General features: G+C 37.9%; 1 protein-coding gene across 1 annotated transcript in view; it reads right to left on the bottom strand.

The window, feature by feature from the left end:
- SLC1A4 (solute carrier family 1 member 4) overlaps positions 1-27922 on the bottom strand; it is a 1171557-nt gene that overhangs the window by 668125 nt on the left and 475510 nt on the right.

Here is a 27922-nt window from a genome sequence, read left to right as displayed (position 1 = left end):
GATGTACTGTGCAAAGATGGTAAAGACCTTTTGGGTCTAGCTTCATATATACCACTTTTAATTTGAAACACGATTATAAAGTGTTCATATCTACACTAGTTAAACAAATGGCTAAGGTATTACCAAAGCTGATAGATATGGATCACTATGGTTTTCTGGCTGTAAGGCAAACATTTGACAATATTAATAGAATAATCATGTCCCGCGGGGAAGCTAAGTGTAAGAAGACGCCACTATTATTGGGGGGATCTAGATGCAGAGAAGGTATCTGATAGAGACAGCAGAGGTTTTATGAGAAGGGTAATGGTAGCATTTGAATTCCCTGATAAAACAATGGGGTTAATTTGGAAAAAATATGGAGGGTCAAAGCAAGAATTAAGATGGGAGGATTCCACTGTGTTTGAACAGAGGAATCATGCAGGGGCAACTTCATTCCCCTTTGTTATTTGCATTGTACTTATAGCCACTGGCAAAGAAAATAAGGGACTCACAAATTGAAGGATATAATTAGTACGGTGATCAAGAAAAAATACACTTATCTGCAGATGATATTACTTTGTACTTGATAAATCCAGAAAAGACCATTTTTGTCTTGTGGAATATTTTGAGACCATTTCAAGTTTTTTCAGGATATAAAACAAATGAAGATAAAGCTTGTACCAGTAAACAGTGTCTTCACTCATGAACTGTAAGCAATACCCATATTTATGGAGATGTGATAAGATGAATTATTTAGATATATGGACTAAAAAGAATTCTATTGCATCAGGTAAGGATATGTGGGAAGCGACAATGAAACAAAAGATAACACAAAAATTAAGAAGTTATAAGCTCTTGACTATGTATATAGACAATCAGGTACAAGCAGTGAAAATGTTTAAGTCTCTTTAGCATTACATGCAGGTCAAGCATTATTTTATCAACTAGAGGAGACATCGTGGACCATAATTAATGCAAAATTAAAAAATTATTTGGGAAGGAAAAAAGGCAGGAGTTGAGTGTGATAAGTTGTTTCTCACCACAGAGCAAGGTGCTTTAGGATTACCAAATTTAAAAGGATATATTAGGCCTACACAGTTAAGGCTCTTATACATAACACAAGCTGAAGATTACAAACGAAAATGGAAAGAAATGATGATAAAACAGAGGAGGAGGGGTTCAAGAATAAGGAGACAGTATGATTCTGGAAACAAGCCCTTAAGGAGAATAATAACCATAAAGAATATTATACTTACAAAGTAGCAGAAAGTATTTTTAAGAACTATGCCAACAAATGTATGGGGAAAGAAGAAAATCTGCGCAGGAACCAAGGTTTGGGAGCAAGTAACAAGAAAGGAAAAGGTGGTAGAATGGAATGAGAAAAATGTTTGAACTGTGGGTTGAAGACTATTTTCCCTATTAGTGATTAATATCAGATTACATGCAAAGGGAAAGGGATAGGAGAGCATTAGATGAAATACTACCAGTTTTGGGGTTTTTAGTTGGGCCTACAACAGAAGCTGCTGTTAAACATGGATAATTAGTAGGGCATATACAATAACACATGATAACTATAAGAATCAATCAGTACAGGTTAGAAAAGATAGAAAGGAACAAAAGAAGGGCAATATACAAAGGAACTGTAGGAAGACATTTGTATGGCTCCAGTTATGCAACAAAGTCTAGAAGGTTTAGGATTTTTTCATGGAAGTGTTTGCATTTTTATACCCCAAGCAGACTTCAGAGCATTTTTCTCAAATAGCTTGCAAATGCTGGAGCTGTGATTGGAAAGAGAGAGTTAATTTTTTTTTAGACTTCGGAGAATTTTTATTCAGGAAAACAGCAAATACCGAAGATGTGAAGGGGAAATAGAGGAGTAACTGGGAATACGTTTTTGGGGAATGTAATGAGTTGTCAGATTTTAAAAAGTCCATGCATGGTATTTTGTCAGACACGATGGGGCAGCAAATTACTGCAACTAAGAAAAAGAGTCCTTTAAGCTAGGATATACAAACTGACTTGTCTAAACACAGCAAAGCCTTGTTACGTTTAATGCTAGTGGTTGTCAAAAAAGCAATTTATTTATTTATTGACATTTGTTAACAGGGAAAGTCCATTGGGGAAGAAACACATCTTCAGTGGAGGCCCAGGGAGAAAAGCTCCACTACTAAAAATATGCCTAGTTAAAGGAATTAAACAATTTAAAAATATATATACATAGTTTAAGGAATTAAACAACTTTAACAAGGCAAGTTGATAAAATTAGCAGAGTTGATATACATATACATGTGTCAACAATTGATGTAGTTGCTATATATACATATAACACATATACTAGGCACAAGTGCCAAAATTACTACAATTACTAAAAAAACAGAAATCTAAATCTAAACCAAATGTAACTAAAATGTTGAATGTTGTAAAGGAGATAACAGAACTGGAGGTGGGATGTTTAGAAAAGTGAAAGAGTAATCTAGAGTGAAATAAATGGAACTTTTGGGAACAATACTTGCAGGATAATGTTCAGAAGGAGGAGTGGAACTTCAGGGAAGGCAGCACTTGAGCAATTTATGCAATGCTGGAGTGAATGATAATTGTTAAAAAACAAAACACACATGTATAATGCATGGAAATGAAATAAAGGTTTGTAATGAAGAACAAAAAAGGTTGAAGCAGCAAACCAAATTCACATAAAAGCACGGACACCAAAATTAGCTTTCATCCACTTTAATAACCGTGAACTTAATCAGAAAACATCCATCCACCCAAACAAATCATTTAAATACTTAGTTATCATATCACATGATCTATGATATCTCCATCAAACACAACCTTATTTTTTTTTAAAAAAATATATAAATTCGTATTGTATATTAACAAATTGATTCCATAAAATATACAACTTATCCACTTTCTTAATATGAAAATTATAACATTTTTTCACAGATAGTGGTCACATTGTAATATGTGTATAAAAAATTCCTAAAATGTTCTACCTAAATTGCAAAAAAAACATTTTATGTTGATAAAATCATTTAAACCTGGTGCACAATCTGCACCCAGATGGATTTGCCACAGGGATTTTTCATACATATATTACAATGTGACCACTATGTGTGAAAAAAAATAATAATTTTCATATTAAGAAAGTGGATAAGTTTTATTTTTTATGGAATCAATTTGTTAATGTAAAATATGAATGTATATATATTTTTTTAAAAAATAAGAAGGCTGTGTTTAATGGAGACATCATAGATCATGCGATATGATAACTGAGTATTTAAATGATTTGTTTGGGTGGATGGATGTTTTCTGATGAAGTTCACGGTTATTAAAGTGAATGAAAGCTAATTTTGGTGTCCGTGCTTTTATGTGGATTTGGTTTGCTGCTTCAACCTTTTTTGTTCTTCATTTGAGAAGTTATTGACTTTTTGGAGTTTGTGTTTTGTATCTTTGAGGTTTGCTGCTACCGTATCCATGGAAGGCTTTTCAAAGGACACACTGTTAAATCTATCCACCAATCTGGTACCAGATAATTTTGCTTCATTTTCTAAGCAAATTACAGCTGTAATTACAAATGCTTTCAACAGAGGGCTTGAAAGAGTAGGTGGACCTCAGCCTGTGTGTAACAGTAATTCTGGTTCTTCTGGTCTTTCTGGTGAACAACGAAATGGCATGAGCGACACCAATGAAGTTTTGGCTGTGGATGCTCAGTCTGAGCAAGTGAATTTGCCAAATAACAGTGTTTTACAACACGTTTTCCAAACTCATGGTAATCCTTTTTTGGATATTGAAGAAAAGTTGGATAATGGGTCCATAAGTACTGACGACTTATTTAATTCGGCCTTTGAACAAAACAAATGTAAAAAAATGATTTTTGACTTTGAGAAGTTAACTTTGAAGTATATTGATATAATTTATTTTTTGGAATGCATAAGGCGGAAGTGTGTTCCACAAAGTTTGCGTTTTAGCAAGTTTCCAAATTGTGTTAAGAATGGAGATGAGTTACACAGTCAATTGACTGAACTTTACAACAAATCTGGGATTAGTATGATGCGCATTCTTGTTGAACATTATCAAAAACTGTTGGAGGAAGTTAAAATCGCCATGAGAAATTTGGACTCAAAAATAAAAAACTTTTCGTGTTTTAATAGTTTTAACCACATGTATTGTACTATTGCGGCTAAAGCAGATAGATATAGGGCCATCATTGTTACTAGGAAGCAGGGTAAACTAAGGAGAGACATTTTGGCATATGCAAATAAAAGAGCCTATGCAGTACGTGAATTTAACAAACAGTCCATTGGTGATAGTCATGAATACAGTCACAATAACGGTGTGGTGGAAAATGAAAGAATATGTAATAATAAGGAATTTATTGATAATAACACACCGGTTGAAAAAGCTAATGGTCAAAACATTACAAATAATTCAAATACTATGAATGTTGGCAACACCAATGTTCTTCCTAATGTAAATCAGGGGGCTTGTGTTTCCAGTATGGATGGTTCTAATTCTACACAAAATATGGGTCCTTTTTTAGTGGACCAACAGGGGAACAAGAAAACACCAACTTGGTCCAAAACCGCACAAAACAAAGGGAAGGGAAGGGGCAGGAACAACAAGAAAAAGTGGTAGTAAATTCTGAAACTTTACAATATGGTATTGAAGTTTTAAATCTTTCTCACGTGAGTTTGTCGAATCAAGTTTTGGATGCTTTGAAAATATTTTTTTCCTTTATACCAGGAAATTCTGTTAATGCTGGAACTGTCATTGTTGATTTTAGACTGTTTCTTAGAAAATTAAACCTGAGTTATATAATGCATGATGTTAATTTAGATGACCATGTCACAAACATTCAAATGCCTAAAATGTGTAGTACTTACAATCCCCCTCTTTTGGGGGCACTTCAGGTATACCAGTGAGTCAAGTTTTAGATGGATGAAATTGGACAAGAATGTGTACAATTTGACAAAATTAGAAGAAGCACTTAAGAGTTTGTGTACAAATAAGGATTTAAGGGTCATGAAAGCAGATAAAGGGGGAAAATTGTTGTCATGGATAAAAAAGATTATATTTCATCTATGGAAGAAATGTTACAAGATGAAGTGACTTACAAAACGGTTGATTTGCCTTTTGTGAAAAATAGTTATTTAAAACTAGACACTTTGTTATTTGACATGTTTTTTTCAGGGGGAGATAGTTCTTCAGACTTTATCTTACTTGCAAGTGGACTATCCAAAAATGGCAGTACTTTTTGGAATTCCAAAAGTACAAAAGAACAATGTTAACCCCCCTTTCAGACCCATTATATCTGCTGCCACGTCCAAGACAGAAACATTGTCTATTTGGTTGGATTTTCTTCTAAATCCTGTGATGCAGGTTTTCAAGTATTATCTAAAGGATTCATGGCATTTACTTGAAATTTTGAGGGACTATCAACCTGAAGATAGCAACTTTTATTGTGCTTCTCTTGATGTATCTTTTTACACCTGTATAGACCAAGAAATAGGGATAGATTACCTGAGAGAATACTCGAGTACTCACACTAATTTCAACAACACCAAGATTACTACTATATGTGCACTTATGGAGCTTGTTTTAGACAACAATTTTTTTTAAATTTAATGACAAATTATACAAGCAGACATCGGGTGTAGCAATGGGGGCGAGAGTGGCACCTGCTTTCACTAACCTAGTGATGGCTAATTGGGAGAGTAATCATCTAATCAAACTCTATTTGTTTGATAAGCTATTGATATACTGTCGTTACATTGATGATCTTTTCTTTCTATGGAATGTTAGTCACAATGAGTTTGTTAATTTTGTTTCTGATTTGACAATTCTACAGATTTTTTGAAATTTACAATCAGTGGGTTTGGTTGTAGTCTCAATTTTTTAGACTTACATTTAACTTTTGACTTTCAATGTAAGCAGTTTATTCAGCAGTATACACAGAAAGTCAGTTTTTACTAACCAATACCTACACAAAGACAGCTTTCATCCACTTCATATGAAGAAAGGAGTGGTAAAGGGACAGCTCATCAGGTTAAGTAGATCGACTTCTCAGGATACCTTTTTCTTTAAAGAGGTGGACATTTTGAGAGGTTTATTTGAAACCAGGGGCTATGAAAAGTCTTGGTTGCAAAGGACTGAAAGAAAGTTTGGGTTTTGAGAAGTGGAAAGGCAAGTCCAACTTTGAAAGATTGTACTGATAGTGTTACACAAACAGGAGTACAAAGTAACACTGAATCAATGAAAATCAAGAACAATTTTTCTTGTTCATTTCCACTTCCCATCACTAATGAGATGGGATACATAGACACATAATTAGTGACAATTGGAAAATCATTTTAGGTAACTCTGAGTTAAAAAATCATTGGTTTAAGGCCTTTATTTACATATAAAAAGGTCACTAATATTAATATCTTACTTGAAAGGGGTTTAAATACCAAAAGTGAGACTAGTGTGGTCAGTGTACACAAAAAAGGTAGTTATGCCTGTAACAGCTGTAAACAGTGTAGGTATATTAGCAACATGTCTTCAGTTAGTTTTAGTCATAACAATAAAACTTTTTGATCTAAGGGATATTACATGTGTAAAAATGAAATGGTTGTGTATGTAGCACAGTGTCTCTCATGTTCAAGTTTTTACATTGGAAAGACTGTTTAGGAGTCTGAAAAGATGAATTTATGAATATCTGTTTGGCCTTAAAGAAGGGGGACAACACCAACGCTTTGGCAAGACATGCAGTTATTTGTACTAATTTAAAAAAAAATTTTTTCTGTTTTGGACAGTGTTGACCAAGATATGTTTTCTGGAGTTTCGAACACATGGTTAGAATGTAAGGAATCCCTGTGGCAAATCCACCTAGGTGCAGATTGTGTACCAGGTTAAAATGATATTATCAACATAAAAAGTTTTTTGCACTTTAGGTAGAACATTTTTAGGTATTTTTTTTATACATATACAATGTGACCACTATGTGTGAAATTTTTTTTAGAAATTTCATATTAAGAAAGTGGATGAGTTGTATTTTTTTATGGAATCAATTTGTTAATATACAATACAAATTTATATCTATTTTAAAAAAAAAAATAAGAAGGTTGTGTTTAATGGAGACATCATAGATCATGTGATATGATAATTGAGTATTTAAATGATTTGTTTGGATGGATGGATGTTTTCTGATGACGTTCACAGTTATTAAAGTGAATGAAAGCTAATTTTGGTGTCCGTGCTTTTATGTGGATTTGGTTTCCTTCTTCAACCTTTTTTGTTCTTCGTTTGAGAGGTTACTGAGTTTAAGGTTTGTAATGATTTACATTTTTATTAATGTATGTGTACACATGCCATATGTGAATCTCGTACAAGTGTTTAATGTTTGATAACAATAATCTATATATATATATATATATATATATATATATATATATATACATATATATGGAGAGAGAGAGAGAGAGAGTAACATTATGTTACACTCTTCTATTTTTAGTGAATGTAAAATTTAGCAATTCTAAAAAAAAATGCTCTAACTTTGCTCTTCATGCCCGTTTTAGGACTCACCCCTATAAGTTATTGAGATATATAAACTGGGTCTACCATACTTGCAAACTAAAACCTGACTTGTCACACTTTATCATTGCTTTCACCCTTTAAACACAACTCCTACGCATGCTTTCCTTGCCTTTTAATCATCATATAGAAACCTCATTTCATCTGGACCAGACTCATACAGCAAAGTAGAAACCAGAAATAGTTTCAAGATGCTTTTTTCCATAACTCCATTGTTAGAGTCTGGAACAAACTACCATATGGCATTAGAAATCTAAGAACATCACAGCATTCAGAAATAAACTCATGAGTCACTACATCTCAGTCACCAAGTGAATGTTCTAGAAGAGATATTTTTAATTGACACACCATACTCTCCCAGTCCATGATTATCTATTTCCTCCAAATCCCTTGTAGGATTTGTGCTGCATTACTGTAAGAATATAACCTTCCATGCTGCTTGTAAGGTACCGAATATGCTCACAGTTTCTGAGGCTACAGCTTTCACTGCCACTTCTTTCTTTATACCACGATCCTTCCTTTTATCCATCTTACTTCCAGTTTTCTCCTCTTTTTCCATATGGTAACTCATCTTACCAGCAGTCTGTTACCTAATGACACCTATTGATACTTGTCACTTCAGCTGCTAATGGTCAGGACTAAATTACAAAGGCACACAAATATGTGAATTTACTAGGTCCTCTTTGTAATTCTAGCAGTCCGCAATGCTTATGCCCTTGACAAGGCTATTCTTTTTTCCAAAACCATTACTGCTGCAATTATGTTAAGCATTTTTCACTGTATAAAGCACACCTTCATAGACTGTTTTGTTGAGCTCTACTAGACTTCATTACCTCTTGTGTACCTAACTGTACTTATCTGAATTATGTACTATTTATATCATTTACGTGGAGCTTCTTTGCACATTGCGATAATCTCACAGTACTGATGTATTATGCTGTGTTTTGTACATTAATGTTGTCATTTATGTGGGGCCTTCTTTACCTGGCCTCCACTGAAAATGAGCCTCAAGGCAGTTGGGCAATCCAATTAACATAACATAAGTAGATAGATTACTGACAAACAGTCAATATTCCCACGGTTTGGAGACTTTATCACATTGTAACTGATACTGCAGTGTACTATATGACAGGCAAACAATATGAGTAGCACTGTAGCATGGTGAGAGCAACATTTATATAATAGACATAAAAACCATACTTAAGTCTTGTAAAACCTGCAGCAGCTAAACAAAAAAGCAATTTTATCTGCAGTATATGTTATTTTTTCTGTGGCATGGCTAGATGTGTTAGCTTGCTACCTTTTTCTGCAAATAACATATCCATCCACCCAGAACCTCTTTTCTCATTGTTTCACATGGGGTCAGGATGCCACTTCAACAGTGACAATCATCAAGAACCAAGGTTCAAATCATTGGGTGGCCAACCCTGCCACAGATGTTCTTTCATACCACACATTCGCACTCACACCAGTTTAGAATATCCAATCCACCTACTTCATGTCTTTGGACTGCAGGAGGAAACCACAGCACCTTTTGAAAACCTACGTGATTGCAGGGAGGGCATGCAGACTCCATACAGAAGGTACCCCATATAGTCATTCATCCATCCACAACCCCTTTTCCCATTTTGCACATGGGGTCGGGGTGTCACTTCAACACTGACAATCATCTAGAGGCATGGTTTACACAGCCAGGTGGCGAGCCGGCAGCCCACTTCACCGAAAATGCATTGCACTGAAAAAAAATTGATTCTTAAAATGGAATATAGCTAGCCCCCCTGCCACAGCAGTGTGGAGTGAGAGGATAATATAAAGGTGTGTCCCCATAATTGCAATGTATGCACTATTATATACATGTGCCTCCATTAAAAATACATTGAAACATATAATGTCAGTAAAAACTAGTTGCAAAATGTGGGGGGGGGGTAAACCCCCCACACCCTACAATGTGGATATTCTCACTCTAGGGTCGCACTGTAGTGGGGCAGGGGCTATATTCCATTTTTGACCAAATGAGCTTTCAATCAAATGAGCTTTCACTGAAGTGGGCTGCCTGAAATCATTTTCGACCAAATGTAATTCGACCAAAAGCAGTAGACCCATGTATATATATATATATATATATATATATATATATATATATATATATATATTCATGCCATTAGAACCGACAAGCTGCAAAACGAAGAAAGAACTTTACACTGGCGAAATAACTTCTACAGCTATATGAAAAAACAACAACAGAACCAGTAACTGAGCACGCTTTTGTTCTTTTAATATGTAAGAAATTCTTCAGAAATAAGAAGGTACAAAGAAAATCAATAAATATATACTACTTGTCATATGGCAATAAATCAGTAAAACAGTAACAGCCAATGAAATAACCCTATCCTTCTTTAAATATGTACATATCATTATATGGTAATGAAGTGACCTGAAAAATCATTTACAATATACAGGATGCAGCAAACTAGTAAAAAGTGAGTCTGTCATGTGAACTCAGGTAAGCCATTTCAAAGCACATTTTAAATTGATGTTATCATTCAAACCAGGAGCTGAATCCGTTCCCAGCAAAAGTTGCCATTTGAGTTCTCTAACCTCCAGAAGAGTAGCATAGTCACCAAAAAACAGTTCTACTTGCTCTAATACTAAAAACAGAAAATTTTCAAAATTAGTACAAGTTAGCGAACGCCTAGCTAGTGCATTTCTAGAGTCAGAACTTCTGATAGTCCCACAATGTTCTTTTATTCACTAGTCACAACATAATACTTTGCAGTAGTGCCACTTTTCATCCATTTCCTGAACAGAGATGTTAACACCGTCCTTATCAATTTCAGTATAAAATCCCCCGTAATCACGAACCTGGTATCTTCCATTTTTTTCGTGATTTTGAGTTAAGAGACTGAAACTTAAATTTCTGAAAATGGATTCGGCAGTATGTTTCCTGACATCCGTATTCCATGGGATCTTGTCCTGAAATAAATAGCATATACAACTCTGAACTCTGCCTGTTTTTCAGCGATGTTCGTGACTTTGACTACAAATGTTGCTGTTCTCCATCCTAAAACTGAGAATCCATTTGCAGAAAGGTGGTGGATCAGCCTGAAATAATAACGGCAGACGTTATATTTAAAGATAGATCTGCTTCAGAAAATACACCTGAGTGAAATCCCTTTATTGTGTTATTTCAGCCAATATTTAAAACATGTCCTTGAGTTTGGCTTTTGTCCACGAATACTTTTAGGTTTGTCTGTGACTCAGGAGGCGCGAAATTAATGGCAATGAAAAAGTGTATATTTCGGACCTTGGTAACTGGATTGCATCCCCAACTCCCCAAAACTAACAAAACCAACCATCACTGCCTCTTCATGGCACCACAGATGTATCTTACAAAAATAAGTTGATAACTTCGGGAATGTACCAGGTTAACATAAGCCAAGCCATAAAATATGTGCAGTGTAATAACTGTAAGGAAGTTTCTTTCTTTCTTTCTTTCTTTGTTTCTTTGTTTCTTTGTTTCTTTCTTTCTTTCTTTCTCAGGCTGTAGTTGGTGTTAACATTCATGCCAACATTTATCAAGGGCCTTAAGTGCCGAGTATTAGATCATTGAGAGTGCTTGCTAAGATTACAAGCGCTCATTACAAATGTTGCCCCAATAATGGAAAAGTACCAAAATATCTTCCCAGGTAACCAAGAGAACCCACCAGTCCTACTTTCCATCCCTACTGCAAACACAGATTTCCTGCTGAAAGAAAATCTTATACTACATCATTTCCTATATGCCATATCCCTGCATAAAGTCTTCAGTTCAACTCTAGAGAAAACACGTCACGCAAGTATAGCACATCCCATAGAACACATTAACATAAACAATGTAGAATGCAGACTGCCATAGACACATGCACAAAGCTAAGTATAAAATAAGAAAATAATGACAACGCTATTCATAAACAATGGTCACGCAGTTCCACATAATAAATATTACAATCCTAAAACATCCACATGCCATGACTTGCCTTGAATGAACTTTATGGGTACGCCCTCGAGCAAAGTACCATGTAAACTTAATGTTAGGTTAGGCTGTTCTCATGATGGTGCAGCCCTAATGTGTAACAACACACATTCAACTTACACTTCGCATTAATATACGTTGATAACAATTTATCTGTATTTTTTCTGTTCCTAGTGCTCTTAGACAGAAACATTGAACTGCACAATCATGTCGGATTGGTAGAAAAAAATTGAATAAACAAATAAAATTACGAAATACTTCATATGTCAGTATGTGATGATAGGCCCAACATGCATATACGTCTGTTCAACACACACACACATGCACAAGCACACGCACAAAACAGAGAAGCAGTTGCTCTTTTGTTCTTTGAAGTGCAGTGCTAGCATTTCTGGCACACCTCTGAAATGTCACTGATTTTCAGGTAGCGTGACCACCTTTTCAGATGCCTGAAGTGGGGCGTTTTTATGGAAATCTGAGATTTTGCAGGACAAGAAAAAAAAACTTTACCCATAACTGGTAGAAAGGACAAGACTCCACTTTATTTCTAAAACAAAAGACTCGCTCTTGTAGAATTTGAGTTGCTTCTACTGTTTCAAATAATATTAAGCATTTTCAGTTAAAAAGACCATTGTTTTATGCAATTATTACAAGAAATTTGGGAAATGTTTTTATCCTAAAATTTTAAGACATTTCTATTTTTTCATGTTTTATCACAGGACACAAATGCACAAAAAGGGACTGTCCTGTGCAAAGGGGGCAGGTGGCAACTTTATTTTCAGGAATGACTCTGATTTTGTTTCTTAATTTTGTGCTCTCTCTCTCTCTTCTCTCTCTCCTAAAAATCAGAAACACCTTGATATAAAATAGTGATTTTGGCCAGCAAATCATGACATTCATTACAAATACAGACTTTTTAAATTCAGAAAATGTGTGTTAACTCATGTACACTTACTTTGTCAACTTTCTATTAACATTTAAAAAGTACCCCTAATTTTAGGACCTCTGATCCAGAATAATTTTGGCTTTGTCCCTGATTCTGATGTTGACAGGTTTAATGTCATGCTTTCCATTATAGATTCTGAGATGCAAATTGTGCTTGCAGTGAGACAACGCTGTCACACAGGCATCAGGAACAGTAAGTCAGCAAGTACAAAAACTCAGTGTTGTGGTCACAGAGCAGCTTTCAAAGCCTAAAACATATGCGCACACACACACACACAACACACACACACACACACACACACACACACACACACACACACACACACACACACACACACACACACACACACACACACACACACACACACACACACACACACACACACACACGCCATGGAGGCTGTATTTTTTGTCTTTGAGAGGGCAGTGATGAGTTGCTCCCTAGAGATAACGGGAGGGGGGCATGTGCTGGGGATTTTCTGATTTACTGATGGGGGGTAGGGACAGAGGGGTGAAGTTTTTCACTGAAGCCGTCTGCCAACAGGTTGGCTATATCTATGGTATTTGTGTATGTGGTGTCCTTGGCCACCAGTTCTGAGCAAATCTGGATGCTTCCTTTGAGATTGCGGACATATGTGAAGAAGGCCTTATGAGTGTCTTTAGTAGATGTGGCCAATTTAGACTCGAAGTTTGCTTTGCAGGATTTCACTAGTGCTCTTATTTGCTTGTTCAGGCTAAGGAGATATTGCTTCCAATTAGGCACCTGCTCCTTCTTGGTCCTGGATAGCAATTGTTCCTTTTATTATATAGTTTATTTACTGCGGATGTCCACCATGCAGGTTTACTCTTCCTTGAGGAGGAGGAAGATTTCGTCCTGTCAGGTATTCCTGATTCCATGCAGCTATATAAATGCTTGTATAGTACTTTGGTGTAGGTTTGGACATATGTGCCAGTTCCTATGGAGGAGGAGGGAGTTGTGAAACTGTTTACACCTTCCCTCAGGAGGCTGTAATCAGCTTCGAAGAAGTTGTTTTGTTTGACCCTAGCTAGAGGGGGGGGGGGAGAAGGTGACTCTGAAAGTGACCGCTTTGTGGTCGGATCTTACTAGCGATGATGACACTGTAGGGATGCTGCACACAAAACTCTCAACCTCCTAGAGCAAAAAATCTCAACAAAACCTAAAATGATGGGGGGACAAATAGGGGCAGATTTTAAATATTGCTCTTACAAACTTAGATAGTAGAATAATAGGTTTTGCATTAGCATGAATTCTCTGAAGGATTTCTAGTCTTAAAATCAAATGTTTGTCATTATTTAATGACTGTAATCCTCAGGTATTTGCTAGAAAGGTACAGATTTTAGGAAGAACACACCAAAAATATGAGGCATAAATCTGGACATTCTGTGAAAATCTGTAGAGTTGACAGGTATGTACTGCAGGGGTTACCCATGTTGGTTAATACCAAGTCCAAGACATTTTCACCCGTTGTGCGGGTGTCGACCAACTGGTCCAAGGCATCTGCATTGATGAAATCAAGGAATCTCTGGGCATTTGTGTTTTGGCTTGAGTATTTCTTCCAGTCTATGGTTACATAGCTAAAGTCCCCCAGGATCAGGGTAAAGGGTTGAATCTTGATAGTTGGAGGCCTATAGCTACCTATGACTTGAATAGGGGTTTTGTCAATTGATAACTGCATCTGGAGTGTTTTCTGTGCGTCATACTGTTTGACCAGCCTGAAGGTGTGTATGTCTTTTATATATATTGCAATTCCACCTCCTTCTGCTTTGCTGTCCATGCTTTGGGGTATGAATGCAAGATAGGATGAGTGACCTGGTATGGCTGGGGTGCTCTCCGCAGCTTTGAACCAGGTTTCTGTGACTGCACAAATGCCAGCATCTTCCAGGGTTAAGAATACTTGCAATGAGTGCAGTTTCATGTTTAGACTCCTAGTGTTTAGCAGCATGACCTTTAATTTATGTTTTGATGAAATTTTCATGTTGGTAGTTTTGACCTCATGGCACTGCCTAAAAAAAAAGGCACTATGTGGGAGGCAAGAGTCATTGCCAAGAGCCTGAAGCCCAAGGGAGACAGATGCAGGCCATCTCTGGTAAAGCACTGTGATTTGTCAATCATGCCATCCCAAGCTGTCAGGTACTGGATCCTTGGAATGACACCAGAAACTAAGCCAATTGTTAAAGTCAATCATTGTCTGTTTGTATTGAAGCATCATTCTGGGTGATAGTAGAATGCTGCTTAAGGCTAGGAACATATCTGCCTGGGACACATATTCAGCGAGCTCAGTCATAGCTCTCTTCATATAGTCCAGGGAGGTACGTCTCAAGTCATTTACGCCAACATAGACTATGACAGAGTCATAACAGTACCTGCTCTGCAACACCAAACTATATGTGCTTCAACACAAACGAAACCACCAAAGCCAAAAAAAGTATTTATTTCTCTAGCACCTCAGCTACAGATAGCCTTCAAGGAGTAAAATACACAGAATGAACCACACTTTAAATAATACCAGCAGCTTCCATCAATAAACAATTAAACAATAAATTAAAACAGTAATTTTCAATTAAAACTTTTCTTAAAGCATCAGTGTCCTATTTCATATAACACTTTTCCAACAACACTCAGTATTCAATCCTTTTGGTACCAACGTACCATATTTTAAAATAAATATAGTTTCCTTTTTTAAAAGGTTATACCTATGTGTTTCCCTATCATTATTATTTAAACAAATCTGTTCTAAAATAGTAGATTCAAGTCCTTCAGGGTTTCCATCATGGCAATTTCTAAAATGTTGGGCCAAGGGACTTTCTATCCTACCTATCCTAATGTCCCTCAAGTGTTCTAACAATCTGACTTTGAGCATTCTCTTAGTTTGTCCAATACAGAACATATTACATGTACATCTAATGGCATATATTACCCCTTCTGTTCTACAATTAAAAACCCCATTCATAAGCTCTATGTCTGTGCATGAAACATGACCTATCAGAACCAATGGAATCATTATTTAATCACAGACTTCAGACAGGCTTCATGCCATGTGAATGGAGGATCCACAGGTAGGCCATCTGTGGACCCGGATAACTACTGACCCAGAAGTCGGACCAGTTTTACAAGCAAAGCCATGGAAAGAATTACCATGAAAATGATGAACAATAACTTAGGAAACCTTCAGACATTGAATCCAACCTATTTTGGTTTTGTCAAGGACAGGTCATGCTTGCTCAAGCTGGTGGACTTCTTCGAGAAGGTCATCAAAGCAACGGACAGGGGCAAAATGGAGCAAACTGCCTACCTTGACCCGGCCAAATCATTCAATAAAATACCCCACTCAGCAATGAAGATAAACTCAGGAAATTAGATATACACCACTGTCACTCACTTTATAGCCAGATGGCTCAAAGATAAAACTCAAGAATTTAGGACAGGAGAATCTAGCTCTACAAAAAGGACAGTCGCTACCAGTGTTCCTCAAGGCTGTCTGCTTGGGTTGCTCCTTTTTGGTATCTACATCTCTGAAGTAAAGGCCTTAACCCAATTAAGTTATAACGTGAACCTGTGGATAGGGAATCAGAAATGTAACCCTGCTCTGGTACCTATGTCTCTTAGACAGAAGCAGCTTGTAACTGCTTGAACACTCTTTTACAAGACATTAAAATTACCCAGGGGTATCAAAACATATCTGATACATTTTGGAAGCACAGCTAAGCTTAAAAAGGCCCCCTGGGGTCATTAGCCTAGTAATCACATATAAATCTAAGATAAATAACATGCGGAAAGGACTGTATTTCAGATCACATTACCAGTCTATTTTATACATACAAGTGTCTTATACAGGAATAAACCACCCTACTTACTACTTTACTTACATTACAGAAAGGTCTCTAGTTCAGCTGGAGATCAAAGCCATCTAAACTGTAGTGAACTCAGTCTTTAATTCAAGTGCAAGGATGGTAGGGTTTGCCACACAGAATTATGTGGCTACAATTGGCTCACATGCTTTTTTAAATCAGGCAGAACATTACTGAAGAATAACATCCATTGGTTAAAAATACTACTGACATCACTGCTCCCCTCTTCCACATTATTCTAAATGTTTAAGTGAATTTTTACTCTAAGTGTGTGTGGAGTGGATGTGCTGCTTGTGCATGTTTTGAGGCCACCTTCTTATTCTCTAATTTATATGTCTAAATCTTTATAGTTGTTTTGAAACAAGCATCCCTTGAGTGTCTGCAGTTACTGTAGCAGATAGCAGACTGCAATTACTCTTGGAAATTACACAGGGGCTACTAGCTTGTTAACCATATCTAGGTCTCACTCTTGCTTACATAGTTTATTATGGGGGTGGGGTTAGCATAATGGTTAAGGTCTTTACCTCACAGATGACGATAGAAGGTACTGCCAGCACAGCTAGCTGAAATTTTGTAAATAATTATATGTCATTTGTGAATATCAAACTGATTTATACAAGATGCTTGTGTTACAAATGTATTAGAACTGTATGTCATCTGTATATCAGACTGATTTGAACAGATGTTTGTGTTGAAAAGGTGAAAAGGTATTTGTACAGTGCTTGTGTTGGAAATGTATCCACAGTGTGCCCTACTGGACAACAGTAATGTGCATGCACTATTGTAACTCTTTAAATGTAAATGTTTTAACTGAGGAAACTGGAAGGTTGACCTCAGTCCGGCAAACTTTAACATATATCTGACATTAAAACACTTTACAGGCTAGGTCATAAAGATGCTATCTCATAGGTTTCACTGTAGCCAAAGACACAAAGTACAAGGAAGCTTTCTGTATTGTCTTTGGAGTGAACTCATTACTATTCTGGAAGCATGTTGGTATGAAATTATTTTATGACTTCCAGCACCTGCCACAGATCTGAACAAAAGCCCTTGTGTGTGTATTTTACAGGTAGGTGGTAGATCTTGCCAGCTTCCAGCAACTGGGGTTCTCATGGGAACTAGACGTCAGATGACCAGAAATTATGTCATTCTGCAAGCTATCCCAGAAGTAATATTTTAGACATTATTTTGATAAGTCTCTTAGTGAGACTGAGCATTCTGTATTCTGTCTTGGGCCATTCCCCACATCATCTGCCTTGCTGTATTAAGTAAGTAGGGAATAGTAACTCTCTTAGATTCATTCAGGAATACAGTGAAGCTTAGTTTAGATATTGTTTTTCTATATTTGTCTGGGCCTGTCCTTCAATGTTATTTTACATATTTCTTGTGATTTGAACTGTGATGTCACTGTGAATATATACTTAGTATTTTCTTGTTATTTTATTATTTATTATTAAATATATTTAAATCTTTCTTTGTGGCTGACCTTTGTAGAGATGTTTAAGTTTTGAGAGTATTTGCATATTTATTTGGTGACACAGAGTGGGTCACTCCTAATAGCCTTGCTCTTGGTCAGACTACCATTTATATTAATATTAATTTCACTCAGTACATTGGGTACCCCAGGAAGAGCCTTAAGGTAGCTGGCAGGAGTGTCTGGTGGCAGTCATAATTACCTTATAGTCTGGGCAGAAGGGGGCATAGCAAGTAAACCTGTGCCAGCCTTTCCAGTGTGTGTGTGTGTGTGTTTGTGTGGGTGCGCGCTCGCGTGTGTGTGTGTGTGTGTGTGTGTGTGTGTGTGTGTGTGTGTGTGTGTGTGTGCATGCGCGCGGCGTAAATCAAACCTCAAACAGTGTGTGTATCAGCTACTTGGGCAGGGACACAAAGCACTGGTTGGACAGAGAGGGTGCTGGAGATATTGGCTTTAAAGTTGCCAACCCTCCATTTTTTTCTGGACTATCCAGAAATCAAACTGATTCACCAGTAGTCCGGAAAACACTATACAAATTCTGGTATTCTGTTTCAAGAAAGGAAACAGACTATCAGAGTTTGTAAATCAGCTGATTTACTATGCTTTTTTACAGAAAAGCATAGTAAATCAGCTGAAAACTGGCAGCAGGAATGGAAAAAGAAGGCATTCCCTGTCAGGTGATGTCATTGTGATGTCACAAAATGGGCAGAATATGGGTGGGGGAGTGGTGGGTGGGCGGGGTTACTGGTGATGCAAGGAGTGTGACTTTACTCCAGTTTTAGCCACAATGAAAGGCTGCAACCCTACTTGACTTGGACACTCAGCTGAGATCCCAACTCTACAGCTGTGCCAGTGGGAAGTCTTATTGGGGATCTGGAGAAAGAGGGAGAAACTAGCCCCAGACTGACTGTGTTTCCGTGTGCTCTTAAGGGAAATTGTGTTTGATTGTGGTTGATGCAAATAGCTGCATCTGGAGATACTGTATGTGTACCTGTTACCCTCCCAGTGAACGTCCCCCACTGTTGTCAGTGGTGAGGATTGTGGCTCCTTGATTACTGGCCCAGTGGTGGGGTGTCATAACCACTGTCAGAATTCAGCATGAGCAGATGTCAATGCATAAGCAATATGTGAAAATAAAGTTTCACAAAGATCCAGCAACAAGAGAAAATTCACTAAGAATATAAAATGTTTGTTCAGCTTTCTTACTTACAAAATCCTACCATGCATTATAAAACACAGTGTATATGCAGCATTGTGGTAAGAAGTCTGCCTCAGAGCTCCAAAATATAGGATTCATTTATGTCCTCCAATCATAGTTACTGTGGAGTTTTTCTCTTCATATCTGCATTAACTTTCTCTGAGAACTTTGCTTTCCTTCCATTTCCCAAAAACATGCTCCTTGACTTTTAAAATATGTGTAGTGAATGGAGTACATTGTTTACGCTCCAATATTGGGGAAAAAAAACTTGTAAAGTGATTTTCTAGCACTAGACCCAATCATAACAGTACCTGGGGAGGTTTAACAATTGTGACAAACCCCCTAAGTGCTTTTATGTTCGAGTACTGCACAAGGAACTCTCCTTGCTTCTCAAATGTCCATGAGTATTTTCCTCAGTCACCAAGGATTACAGTCAGTCAAAAATGCCAGAAATACAGTTTCACAATTCTTATGCTTCAGGAAATGCTTATTGATCCAAACCTGTTGTCCCATTAACTGCTTAAGTGAACTAGAGCAATATTAAAAAATTGTCCATGGTATTCTTCCTTTGTCCCTACCCCCCACTCCCATTCTTAAGGAAATAAGCTGATAACATCTGCTGCTGTCTATATAACAGAGCTTGCTAAGTGCTTTACTGCTTTCAAAGCCTGTAAAACATTTTATTCTTTTTTGTGTAACTGATTGCATATAGGGTAGATAAAACGCCAAGCACTACAAAGAATTATGACTGAGTCTTCATGATTCTAACCATTATTTATGTGTTCTTGACATGAACACCAAGATTCACCTCTTCACCTTCACTCTCTCAAGATGAATTTCTTGGCATCCATGTCTCAAACACATAAGCTGGTTATAGGTTCATGGGTTAATACTTGGCTAATGACCACCAGTGTCTTTATAAGCCACGTCTTGCATCTTAGCCCAGTTTTATCCCCAAGTACCTTGGATGCCTACATGGTGGGGTATGTTTGTAAAGAGGTAGCTAAGGGTTATGTGGGGTGGCTATGTTAGTTAGGGATCAATTTACCTACTGTTGATCATAATCCTTTACATTAAAATTAAATTAAGGGATGCCTGAGTTTTAGCAAGGTACAAGTATAGATCTGAGCGGAAGGCACCAGCCTTCACTTTTCCTAACCCTTATCACTGAGTGGCTTCATATAGCAGATTTTAATAACACCCTCTGTCTTCCTGGATTTTCCAACAATATGTCAGCTTGAAATAACCCTTCACTTTTTTGTGCATCTTAAAGCAACTATTTTATTTGTCATTCTGAATGTTATAAAACCGTTACTATTTAAGTCCCTGAAGTACTCATTATGGTTTTACTTGAGCTGTCCAATCAGCATCATCACCACTGCCAAGACATGACTGAAACTAGGCCAGCTACTTCCCCTAAACTTTGTCTTAGTTTACTGTGTCTCTTCAATTGTACTGTACATATATCATATTTACTTTAATTGTTTCTGATTCGTTGTTACTGTAATTGCCATATATGCCTGACCCAGGCTGTCTCTTAAAATGAAATGTTAGTTAGTGACTGTGGGTTTACTCATTTGCCAGAACTTTAAATAAATAAACAAAGGAGTAAACATTCAATCTGTGTACACACACTAATGAATAAAGAAGCAGATGCTGTTCTAAAATACACTTACACTGCTAAATGACAGGAAATCTGAAATCCAAACAATATCTTGGCTTTAAGAAGACTTTATAATGTTAAGAAACTGATATGTCTGCAAAGATAAAAGTGCTGTGAGCTTTAGCCTAATGTTTTTAGGTGGGTAAGCAGGAAAACCCACTATGTTCATTTTCGGTAAAGTAACATGCAAAACATTACTTTTTTCTTTATCAATATGTCAATATGAGTTTGAGGACTGCAAAATTCTAGCAAAATTAACCTGTCAAAGCTGAGCACAACCTCAGTGATATTTGCTGACAAACTGTCAGTAAGGTAGCTGGCAACTCACTTCCAAGTGTCAAAGCAATACCCTGTCATTTTTCATTTTTATCATTGCGTGACAGTTCCCAGTGTCTCACCTACATATTCATCCAGACGAGAGGAAGAACACCTACCTTCCTTAGCAGCAATCACCATGCCAATGTCCATGATGTGCAAAAGAGGCATCACTTCTTTTTCTTATTTTCAGCTTAACATTTTTGTGGATTTTTTGGAGAGGGGGTGTTACTGCATAACCAAGAAGGATCTCAGCAGCACACCAGTATGGTAACTATAAATGGTTTAGACTCTGAACGCTGAGTCCTGTAACATGCAGATTAATTGGCTGGAAATCCAGACTTACATATACAAAGTTAGAGATTGCCATTTCTTGGAATATTTCTTTTTCTCTGAGGTATGGTAATTTCCGAGATGGTACATATAAGTTTCAGGGATGTGGAGGAATTGCTCGATATTCACTCTTTTTCTTTTGGTGTGTTGGGACTCAGAATGGTGAGTCCCAACCTTTCAGAAAATGCATACATGGGTTGTTTAAAATTCTTCCTGATGGAACTATCAATTACTGACTAGCATATTGGTATGTTATCAGTACATTTAGTTACACAGCTTACTTTACCACATCAGAATCTTACACAAGAGAAGCCTACATATTCCAGCTGCATGTCAACTGACTACAAAGCATCAAAACGAGGCAGCTATGGAGGTAGTTGATGCATTTTTAGGCATGGAATCTGATGCCGTAGTAGGTAAAGAATACGAAAGGGCAAAGACTTGAAGTGAAATTAACACCTTATCCAGCAGAATTCATCACTCCCACACTAGGGTAATAAAGAAAGCACAATAAAGAAGGATGGTGAGCCACTCCGGTGGAGAAGAGTGACAAAGCCCTGACTATATCCCAGCTGACTTAGGTTTGATTAGTGGCTTGGGCACCTGATGGAGCAGAAAGAAGGGATGGGTGTGCCCATCATCATCATCTTCTTTCGGATGTTCCCATTAGGGGTTGCTACAGCGGATCATCTGTTTCCATTTCTTCCTGTCCTTTGCATCTTGCTCTGTTACACCAACCACCTGCATGTCCTCTCTCACCACATCCATAAACCTTATCTTAGGCCTTCTTCTTTTCCTGTTACCTGGTAGCTTCATCCTTAGCATCTTTTCCCCAATATACTCAGCATCCCTCCTCAGCACATGTCCAAACCAAAGTAATCTTGCCTCTCTGGCTTTGTCTCCAAACCTTCCAACCTGGGCTAACCCTCTAATATACTTATTCCTGATCCTGTCCACCCTCGTCACACCCAGTGCAAATCCTAACATCTTTAACTCTGCCACATCCAGCTCTAACTCCTGCCTTTTTGTCAATGCCACTGTTTCCAACCCATATAACATAGCTGGCCTCACTACCCTCTTGTAGACCTTCCCTTTCACTCTTACTGGTACCCGTCTGTCACAAATCACTCCTGACACTCTTCTCCACCCACTCCATCCTGCCTGTACTCTTTTCACCTCTCTTCCACACTCACCATTACACTGAACTATTGATCCCAAGTATTTAAACTCATCCACCTTCGCCACTTCCTCACCATTCCTCTATCCCCCCTCTCATTTACAGACATATATTCTGTCTTAGTCCTGCTGACCTTCATTCCTCTTCTCTCTAGAGCATATCTCCATCTCTCCAGGGTCTCCTCCACCTGTTTCCTACTCTCACTACAGATCACAATGTCATCTGCAAACATCATAGTTCACGGGGACTCCTGTCTGATCTCGTCTGTCAACCTGTCCATCACCATTGCAAATAAGAAAGGGCTCAGAGTTGATCCTTGATGTAATCCCAACCTCCACCTTAAATGCATCCGTCACTCCCACCGCAGACCTCACTGCTGGCACACTACCCTCGTACATATCCTGTACCACTCTTACATACTTCTCTGATACTCCCGACTTCCTCATACAATACCACAACTCCTCTCTAGGCACCCTGTCATATGCTTTCTCTAAGTCTACAAAAACACACTGCAGCTCCTTCTGACCTTCTCTGTAGTTCTCCATCAACACTCTCAGAGCAAACAATGCATCTGTGCTCTTTCCCGGCATGAAACCATACTGCTGATCACTAATCATCACTTCCCTTCTTAACCTAGCTTCCACTACTCTTTCCCATAACTTCATGCTGTGACTGATCAATTTAATCCCTCTGTAGTTACTACAGCTCTGCACATCACCCTTATTCTTAAAAATCAGTACCAAAACACTTTTTCTCCATTCCTCAGGCAGCTTTTCACTTTCCAAGATTTCATTAAACAATCTGGTTAAAATCTCCACTGCCATTTCACCTAAACACCTCCATGCTTCCACAGGTATGTCATCTGGACCAACAGCCTTTCCATTCTTCATCCTCTTCATAGCTATCCTTACTTCCTCCTTGCTAATCCATTGCACTTCATGATTCACTATCCCCACATCATCCAACCTTCTCTCCCTCTCATTCTCTTCATTCATCAACCCCTCAAAGTACTCTTTCCATCTGCTCAACACACTCTCCTCACTTCTTGTGAGTATGTTTCCCTCATTATCCTTTATCACCTTTACCTGCTGCACATCTTTCCTAGCTTGGTCCCTCTGTCTAGCCAATCGGTACAGGTCCTTTTCTCCCTCCTTAGTGTCCAACCTTTCATACAACTCTTCATATGCCCTATCCTTAACCTTCACCACCTCTCTGTTTGCTATGCATCTCATCTCCTTATACTCCTGTCTACTTTCTTCATCTCTCTGACAATCCCACTTCTTCTTTGCCAACCTCTTTCTCTGTATACTCTCCTGTACCTCCTCATTCCACCACCATGTCTCCTTGTCGTCCTTCCTCTGTCCAGATGTCATACCAAGCACCCTTCCAGCCGTCTCCCTTACTAGCTCTGCTGTAGTTACCCAGCTATTTGGTAACTCTTCACTGCCACCCAGTGCCTGTCTTAACTCATCCCTGAACTCCACCTCACAATTACCCTTTTTCAGTTTCCACCATTTGATCCTTGGTGCAGCTCCTCTTCTTCTTGGGTGTGCCCATCCTGGGTGTGTATTGTGTGTGTGTGGGGGATTGTCGATGATGCTCCCAAAGGGGCAGCATGGTCTATACAGGAGAAATGCCCTCAGAAGTGGTCAACAAGTGAGAAGGGTGAGGAAAGAGAAGTGTATAGGGCATATAAAAGAAGCCCCCCCGAATGGCAGCAAAGAAGGCAGAGCCTGTGGGACTCCCTTAGGATCCCCAGCAATTCCAGAGTAAGTCCATGGGGTGGGAGTGGGAGACTTGTTGGTAGACCCGGTGTGGATGCAGGGGTCTGGGGACCATGTCTGTAAAAAAACATAAAATAAAATAAAGTACAATAGTGTGGAAGATTACCTAAAATATTCAGACACTAAAGAAGCATATTTACTTAGTACTTTCCTGGGAAGAAGATAATAGAAAATAAATTTCTTAAGATATTCAGGTAATAGAGGTTGGTATCAAACTATTTAAAGGAGAAAGAAACAAAGAAAGAACACTTTAATGCCTGGACAGTCCTTAATCCAAGAATAAAACAAGAATTCAGAGCTCCTCTGATGGAACCATAGGTATCATATTATAATATATTCTTAGAGAAGGACAAATCCTCGAGTTTGTCAGAAAGTATATGAAAACCTCTCCACTAGGACCAAGGCAGAATGATGCAAGTAATTATAGACATATGATTATGACTTTATTTATATAACCTGTCAGTGAGTATGTTGATCTACAGCTTACTTTTCTGAAGCAAAAGCCAATACCAAAGGGCTCTGGCTAACTAAGTCTGCAGATGACTGAAATCTAGGAACTGTCACTGAATCCCCAAATGACATAGCCATCCTACAGAAAGGTTATTCTCAAATAAATAAATGATGCAAAAATCATGGACTGAAACTAAATGCGAACAAATGCATTACTGTATCCTTTGGGAAGCGTCATCCACCCTAGGGAACTACCACACTGACAATACACCCCTAACAGTTGACCCAGTTGTTCAGAATTTGGCAGCTTATGTAGACAGTGACCTAACTTTTGATCAACATGTGTCTATTGCTGTAAGAAAGTCCTTATATATTACACAACGTATAAACAAAGGAATTTTGTCTAGATCTAGGGATGTCATTGTCCCTCTTTCCTCACCCCTCATTAGGCCAATCATTCAGTATAATGCCCCCTTTTTCAAGTATCTGTCCAGAAACATGCAACAACTGGAACACCCACAGAGATATTTTTTATTTATTTTACATTTGTTGACCGGGCTAGTCTAACTGGATATATGTCCATTTTCAGTAGAGGCCCGGGAAGATAAGCTCCAAGACATGAATAAAATTACAAATACGAATACAAATAACAAATTACAAACTACAAAAAGAAACAAAATGTGTAAGAAAAAAATAGCAAAAATAGTAAAAATATAATAAAAATAACCAAGCAATGGTAACATGTGCAGTAAGGCATAGAGGTTAGCACAGGGTTTGTAACGAGGACAACAGTCATAAACAGTGCAAAAGAAAGGTACAGGGACTGAGTACAGGTAAAGACAATAGTAGGGAAAGAAGTTAGTTGTGAAGTGATTTTACTAAGAATTTATTAGGAAAAAAGTATATAAGGAGAAGTGAAATGATGCCCAATAGGGAGACATGAGAGAAGTATAGTAAGAATGAAGATGTAACAGTAGATAGTAAGCACAAGACAGGCAAAGTCAAGTATAAAGAGATAGATGGCTAGTCTGGTTTGGTACAGGGGCATAGCCAGTATGATTTGAGGTAAAGTTTAAGTCTGTTTTTGAAGAGTGATAAGGAAGTAAGTGAGGAGAGGTCATTAGGGAGAAGATTCCAGGATTTACCTACAGCATTAGAGAAGACAGAATCCCCAGCCCTGTTATTAGATTTGGAGGTGTGCACAAGAAGTTTGTGTGAGGAGCGTAGAGACTTCAGATTTTTATAGGGGATAATGAGGCTAGATAAACTAGGAGTATTAGAAGGTTTGTAAAGAATTTTGTGGGCAATGGCTAGTTGGTGAAATTTAATCAGGTGTTGTAGTTCTAACCATCCTAGCTGATTTATATTTATACAATGGTGGGTTCTAAATGGGTTTCCTGTTGCAAATCTTGCAATGCTATTATAGGATGATTCCAATTTGCTGAAGACTGTCTTGGATAGATTAGTAAAAATAGGAGAAGCGTAAAGGAGTGTTGAGATCAAATGAGTGTGAGCTATAGTAGTTTTGGCAGTGGGAGAAAGGAAGGGTTTAATCCTATACAGAGTGCCATTTTTTTTGTTGACAGTCTTTATAGTATTGTTGATATGGATGTCGAAGTTCAGATTATTGTCGATGGTGACACCTAGAAGTTTAGTGGTAAAGTCTGGAGATATTATGGTAGGATTGGTGGATGTCACAGAGAAATGAAGAGGAGAGGACTTTTGAGTAGGAGTGAAGAGGAGGAGTTTGGTTTTCTTTGGGTTCAGAAGAAGGCAACGCTGAGTGAACCATTGTTCTACTATGTTGAATACCTTCTGGGTGAGAGAGTGAAGGTCTTGGGAGGATGTGGCTGAGCATAGTAGTGTGGAGTCGTCAGCATATTGTATGCAAGTGGCTTGGGGGATAGCTAGATGAAGGTCATTTATAAATATGGAGAAGATAAGAGATCCTAGTATGGACCCCTGGGGGATGCCTATGGTAACGGGTAGATGGGTGGATAGAGTGTTATGCCATAGTACTGCTTGCTGTCATTTGTCAAGGTAGGATTGGAACCATTTTATGGAAAATGGGTCTTATGACAGAGATTTTAGTATGTTTATGAGAATCTTGTGGTTTACCATGTCAAATGCTTTAGACAGGTCGATAAATAGAGCAGAAGAAATATTACTTAGGTTTCGTTGTTTGTTGATGTAATTAGTAAAGGAAAGGAGGGCAGTGGTAGTACTGTGTGAGGGTCTGAAACCATGTTGACAGTTGGAAAGTAAATTGTTTTCAATTAAGTGGTGGAGTAATTGCCTGTGGATACATTTCTCCATAATCTTAGCTAATGGAGAGAGTAGGGCAATAGGGCAATAGCTTGATAGCTCAATGGAGTGTTCTCCTTTATGCAGGGGGATAACATGGGAGACCTTCCATAAGGTGGGGATGTGACCTTCGCTTATAGTTCTATTTATCAATATGGAAATAGGGTAGGCAATAGCATTGGAGGATAACTGTAGAAATTCAGAAGGCAGTTGGTCTGCTGAAGGAGAGCATGGTTTCAGTTTATTCAAAAGGTTTTGAATAAGTTTGGTTGGGACTGGTTGGAACTGAAAAGGAGGGGGTGGGGTTGAGGTGTAAGAAGGTAGTGTGAAGACATTAGGTGATAATTGACTAGCTAATGCTTGGATAGCATCTGTAAAGAAGGTTGTGAAGGTATTAGCTGTATGGATAGGGTTTTTCTGGTCTGTATTTTGGGGGTTGGGTGTATTGGATTGACCTGGGTGGAGTAACTGCTTAATGCTAGCCCAGAATTTTTGTGGGTTGTTGTGATTAGGTTGTTGAAACTGTAAGTAATATTTTTTTTATCAGAAAGTATGGCCTTCTTAGTGTCATTTCTAAGTTGTCTAAAGGTTTGTTGATCAACAGGGTTTTTGGTCATTTTCCATTTGGCCCACTATTTATTTCTGAGTCGAATTTTATGTTTGGTTTCATTGGAAAGCCATGGGGCAGAGTTGGCCTTAATTCTAACAGATCTGGTTGGGGCGTGGTGATTGAGAATGGAAAGGATGGTAGAATTAAAGAAATTAACGGCTTCATCTAAAGGGAGGTGTTTTAAGGGAACCCAATTGCATGCTCTTAGCTCCATTTGAAATAAATCAGGGTTA

Source organism: Protopterus annectens, chromosome 1.part2 (assembly GCF_019279795.1).
Source record: "Protopterus annectens isolate FY-2018-M chromosome 1.part2, PAN1.0, whole genome shotgun sequence".
NCBI lineage: Eukaryota > Metazoa > Chordata > Ceratodontiformes > Protopteridae > Protopterus > Protopterus annectens.
Note: the sequence above shows the minus strand (reverse complement) of the source record. Positions and strands in the feature narration are given on the sequence as shown.